The 6,000-nt window shown below is 45.9% G+C and overlaps 1 protein-coding gene across 2 annotated transcripts in view; it reads right to left on the bottom strand.

Moving 5' to 3' along the window:
• Positions 1-6,000, bottom strand: part of Lgr3 (Leucine-rich repeat-containing G protein-coupled receptor 3) — a 487,929-nt gene that overhangs the window by 290,582 nt on the left and 191,347 nt on the right. The gene's annotated exons all lie outside the window — the stretch shown is intronic.

The raw sequence follows: 6,000 nt of genomic DNA, 5'->3' as shown, positions 1-6,000 counted from the left end.
GATGTAGTTTACTTACATAGTCGTAGAGATAAAATTAAGTAGAATAAATAGCAGAAGTCCACTCCAGCTAAGAAGATAATAATAATTTTAAAAAACACTTCAGGGCCTTACCCCATGTTCTTTACATGCCATCCAGGCATGTTGAGATGAGAAGATGCTCTTACAAGGAGCCTACGCGCTAAGCTTCTAACCATGGTGCTCGACAGCTGACTGACTTCACGCTACAAAGGCAATATGCATTAGGAAGAGGTAGGACAGCGAGTGAGTCAAACAAGAGACTCGCTCTCCGGCTGGTCCTAGGCAGACCAATAGTTAACATGAAATAATAGTGAACCACATCGTATATAAACAATTGAAGTTACTCCGCGGACGGAGGGAATGCAATTACAATAAGCGACATAAGTGGCACAGGAAATAAAATTAAAAGCGAGTTGGAATAAAATTCCAAAGCGACACCGATTTCAATGGCAGTTTAGCCAGGCCAAAAAGTGGTGGAGAGAGGCTTAAAACGTGTCCCCACTGGGACATAATAATAATAATAATAATAATAATAATAATAATAATAATAATAATAATAATAATAATAATAATAATAGTACCGGACGGTACATCCTTATGCCGCAATTTTAAATCTTACGCCAATAAATCCTCTCCAGGAGAAACCCTGAACTTTAAAAATTGGATCCATTCATTAGTTTTCTCAGAAGACGTCACTACCGTAAATGTTGTGATCACAAAGTTGTCAGTACTGTGTGAATTTCATCTTGTTTTATTTTCCATTGATCACGAAATGTGGATATTCTCTTATAGATGTCTCTACTAAAAAAACTATGACCATGCACCCTGGTGCGAAGTGGAAGAACTTTATTTGAAGAAATTTTGTATTCATAAGTTTTCTTATTTCTAAATTTCGTTCTTTCATTTGTCGGTTGGCAATATTTATCCTTTCTTTCCGCCAGACCAGGCGAGTTGGCCGTGCGCGTAGAGACGCGCGGCTGTGAGCTTGCATCCGGGAGATAGTAGGTTCGAATCCAACTATCGGCAGCCCTGAAGATGGTTTTCCGTGGTTTCCCATTTTCACACCAGGCAAATGCTGGGGCTGTAACTTAATTAAGGCCACGGCCGCTTCCTTCCAACTCCTAGGCCTTTCCTATCCCATCGTCGCCATAAGACCTATCTGTGTCGGTGCGACGTAAAGCCCCTAGCAAAAAAAACTTTCCGCCAGTTTTGAAGTTAGCCAATCAATTATTTCTGTAATTAATTTTTGACCAATCGTGTCTTTCTTCTTCTATTTTGATGTGTAACTTTTAGCCAGCCAATAAAAGGCTGTGGGTGTGGCAGTTTTATTCATGAAAGGTCTCGAATTTTTCTCGAGGGTATAAAAACTGCTGATTTTCTTGTCTCTCGGCCACATCAACAACATTTAGCTTAGTGTATGGACATGTAGCAGGAGGCGGGAAGCGCCCCTTTCATCAGGCAGCTGCTCTTCAACAAGGTAATGGCCGCTTAACATCTTTATTTCTTGCTAGCTCAGCAGTTTAACCCGCGGGGAAGGTCCGAAACCTTTATTATGTAACCTGTCTTCAAACTTGTAATTTGCCGTCGCTTTTGTAAAACTTCACATATCTTTAACTGTAAATCGGCGATAGAGAGTGCTTTACCCTCTCGAGCTCCCCTTCATTTTGGATTTGAGGTGACTACGTTTTCGTAACCGTTTGTCTACTCTTCCTTAATGTGTTAAATTTATGCTGTATACGAGTCACCTCCATACTTTGGGAATAGCCCCTGTTTGATCGGCGTAGTGCCTCTTAGGTTTTAAGAAGTTTCATGTAGGATTGCAGATTCACGCCTCCATTCAGTTTTGCATTTTGGGCCATTAACTTAACCTATTATTTTTCTACTAAGGCCCTTTAGGTTGGATACAAGATACCCCTGTTTCTTTGTAAGTGTGCCTTGAGGGCTGTTAATAGTAAAGTCTGTTGTGGCCTTTGACAGGCTCAGAACATTGAGAGCGTGTCAGCTCTTTTATATATGGTAAAAGTGCCTCAAAGAGGCTTGGTATTCAAAGGTTCGAGCAAGCGCTCCATGTTGTTAGGGGTTTTCTGCCCTTTGGTAAATAGGTGGTTTTGAGCTGAGAGCTCAGAAATTGTAAAAATTGGGTCTTGAAGCCCGGATTGTTAATTTATATCTAAATCTTGGCTTTCCTGGTCTTGTACATGATTTGACTTGTTGTTATGTGTTAAAGTTTGAAATTTTATGTGAAAATTGTTAAGTTTTGCGATTTTCGAAAATATAACCTTTAATGCAATTTTAATTCATATCTCAGCTTTGTAGTTAGACCTATTCCAGCCCGCACCTTCTTTCACCTCTGCATTCCACGGGTATCCCCGTAACAACAACAACAATAATAATAATAATAATAATAATAATAATAATAATAATAATAATCGTATAAACCTTAGTTACCGTATGATGCAAGCAGTTTGATTTGACGTCGTTTAGTCTGTCTACTTGTTAGTTCATTCAGCCCACATCTTCGTTAGCTCTCTGCTGATGGCTGTCGCAACCTACGTTTGCTAATGGGGACATTCAAGACAATCCACAATGAGAATAAACTGTAATCACAGACAAGGCCTTTTGCGGGCAATTCTGTTGCTGTATAGCGCAATAAATAAGTTAGAGGATTGTGAGAAACTGCAAAAATACCTCGACAAATTTGTGAGATGAGCAACAGATTTATACGGGGTAAAAAGTCAGATTGTAAGTTTCATGAAGAAGAAAGTTCCCCTCAGTTTTAATTATTTTGTTGATGGAGAGAGTGCCTCATGGAGATCACTGTGAGTACCTAGATAATAATAATAATAATAATAATAATAATAATAATAATAATAATAATAATAATAATAATAATAATAATAATAATAATAATAATAATAATTGTACCATAATTTTTATGCCCCCCTTCTTTCTATACCTCATACGTCACTCTTATTTTGCGGGCTGTCTGAGCTCGCTCTTGTCAAGATTGGCTATCATTAATGGTGTTTTACATTTGAAGTTTACGCCATTTAGGCAATTTCATTATGAAATATTGTTCATTCCGCAATTATGACTGCAGAGTGGGGACTGCAGAGTAAAGGGATTTTATCCCACTCTGCAGTACTCCCTTCCGCTTGCTTTCCGTTTGTGCCGCTTACCTCGATGCCCCGTGGCTATATACCCCGCCCGTCTTGGGCGACCAATGAGAGGCGGCGCGCTTTGCATATTAGCGAGGCTCTGGCCTTGTCAGCTGTGTAGAGGACGAGCTTGACTGTTGAAGCGGAAGGACGTACGTGCCTCTCGCTCTGCTGTCCCTCTCCTCGCCAGGCGATCTGTGCTTTCTAAGTGCTAGCCAAGCAGCTGTACTTGTTGGTACATTTCCGAAAGAGGTTTTGTCAGAGCTGAGCACTTCTCAGTGCTCGCTTTCTCCTTCTCTTTCAGGAGGACCAGGATGGAGAAGCTATCTGTTCCAGAGAGGCCGGCCGACTACGACTGCAAGGGAGCCATAGCGAGACTACAAGTGGCGATCAATGCGGTGGTTGCTTCGATCTTAGACTCCCGGCTCTGGTGGTGTACAACCGGTGGCGAAAACACACCTACCAGGAGACGCTCCGCACATTCGATCTCCTTAAGGCGATCGCGGAGTTCATCGGGGAGCCGATCGTCGATATGATCGGCGTGATAATCCCTGGCTAGGCGGTCATCATCAGCCCTAGGGACGCGGACCGCTTCAAGGTCTACGAGGAGATGGCGTCTCAGCAGTACCGGGTTGTCCGGCTACCAGGACTCAGGGACCAGCTGGAATTCTCAGCCTACCAGGAGGCAGCCACCCAGACGGAGCTGAGGACCAAGGACGTCGGCGGCGCTCCCCCAGTTGGACCGCTCTACTTTACGAAGTACACGCAGACCAACAAGGCCGCCAACCAGGAACGTCGACCACCTACCAGGGCGCAATCCAGGGAAGCGCACGGGACGGCGGACGGCTGCAGAGTAGTGGCGGAGAACGCCCCCTGGCGTTCAGAGGCTGCTGTCTAGGCCCAACCTGCCAGTGCGACTGTCATGCTGCAGATATCAACGTGCGCCCCACAGGACAGGGAACGCTGTCGAGTGTTAGCACCGAGCGACGCCACCACCGCCAGCCAGGAGGGGGAAGAAGACGGCGACGCAGCGGAGCCTCCCGCTACCCCGAGGTCGCCAGGCCGGGAGGAGGGCCACCAGGAAGGGGCCTCTTCCCCTGCCGAGAAGAGTTCCCCGGGAAGAAGACGCCGCCCCAGGACTAGGAGGAAGAAGACGCCGGCACGCCAGGAGAGGGTCGCCCAGCCGCAACCCAGGACTGAACCCAGGCCAGCAGCTGAGCGAGGAACAAATCAGGAGAGGACCTCAGCGGGTAGCGGCTATCAGGTGAGATCGAAACGTCCCCCTCAACAGCTCTTGCAGTGTTTCCGCTGTTTGAGGTGGGGCCACCGACAGGGGAGTTGTGGGCTTCAAGTGAGGTCCAACCGTTGTGAGGGTGATCACCACTACAGGACCTGCTCAACACTTAAAGAGGCGTCGGTGTGCGCCAACTGCGGGGGCGGCCACCCGGCCTCCCATCGCAGTTGCCCAGTCTACCGGGCCATGGCGCGGGCAGAGAGGAAGGAGACCCGGCGTTATGACCCCCCCTTCCAGGAGGCCCCCGCCCCGGTGGACTTGGCCTCATTCTCCGGGATCGGAGACTGGGTACGAGGGACCCCAAGGAGGTGGCGCTGTGTGGCGGGCCCTAGTGGTACTCGACGCATGGCTCCGCAACTGGCAAGGCCCGTGCTAGTCACGGCAGTGCCCAGACGCACTCCCCTGGCAGATGGAATGGCGAGACGATGGATCGTGGCTGGTGCATGATACCTCTTCTCAACTAACACTACCACTGGGCCATTCCAGCTCACATCCTTGCATGTGCTCTTTCTCTTTTCTGCCTATGTTGTTTTTCCCTGACCCTTCAATACCACACCTTAACACTGCCTTACCATCACAAACTCTTGCCGTGGTAGCTTCGCCCCCCCAAAAAAAATTGCCAGCTGTCTTTGATCACGGGGTTATGAGTTGACTTTGCTCAGTTCATTGGGTGAGCTCCCTTACTCTAGACTTGTTTCCCTATCGAAAGGGGCATGGAGGTAAGATCTTGACTATGTTTGAAAGTAAAGAGATAAAGGGGGATGAACGGAGGAATTTTGGTGAACAGTATGTGTATTGTTTAAAGATGTTTTGGAACGATCTAAGTGTCCCATTTAAATTTGGCATTTTATTGTACTGTATCTGTCCTTCCGTAACTAATATGTGTGTCAATTACGGAACTTTAATATTTAACGTAAGGTAGGATGAACTTGCATTGTTAATTGGGAGTTTGCCATGCAAGTCTCTCGGCCCAATTTTATTGTTATTGGTGACACATGTCATTAAGTGGGCTTCGAAATTTCATGCCAAATGTTATTTTTATAAACTTCTTGAAGCCGTTGGGACCCGACGAAGTCCTGGTGAAGTTACGATATGAGCATGAATTGTAAAGCATCAGAGATTTCTGGAACCCCTCCCCCGGGGTTTTAAATTCTTGTCATTTAATATAAAACCTTCTGTTTGCTCATTTTTCTCTTAATTAAGCATTTGTTGCGTAATGAGAAGTGAGTTGTGGTAGGGTTATGTTTCAATATTTATTGTTACTGGTCCAGAACTACCTGGTGCTCGCCCCGAACATTAAATGTTGGGAATTTCTCTCCATGAGATTGTTAAATACACACGTCCCCTTGTTGCGCAATCCCGCCCCATCTTCTATAACGCTAGACGGATTGTTCTGAAACTCACACCAGAGATTCCGCCTATTTTCCCGATAACAATGGTGTTGTTCCTTGATTTCTCCTCCTTCTTTCACGAGCGTAATCAATTAATTCCGTGGGTGACATTCCCGGTCTTCTGATTGGATGACCCCGC

The sequence above is a fragment of the Anabrus simplex genome, chromosome 3 (genome assembly GCF_040414725.1).
Source record: "Anabrus simplex isolate iqAnaSimp1 chromosome 3, ASM4041472v1, whole genome shotgun sequence".
NCBI lineage: Eukaryota > Metazoa > Arthropoda > Insecta > Orthoptera > Tettigoniidae > Anabrus > Anabrus simplex.
This window is presented reverse-complemented; position numbering and strand designations above follow the sequence as displayed.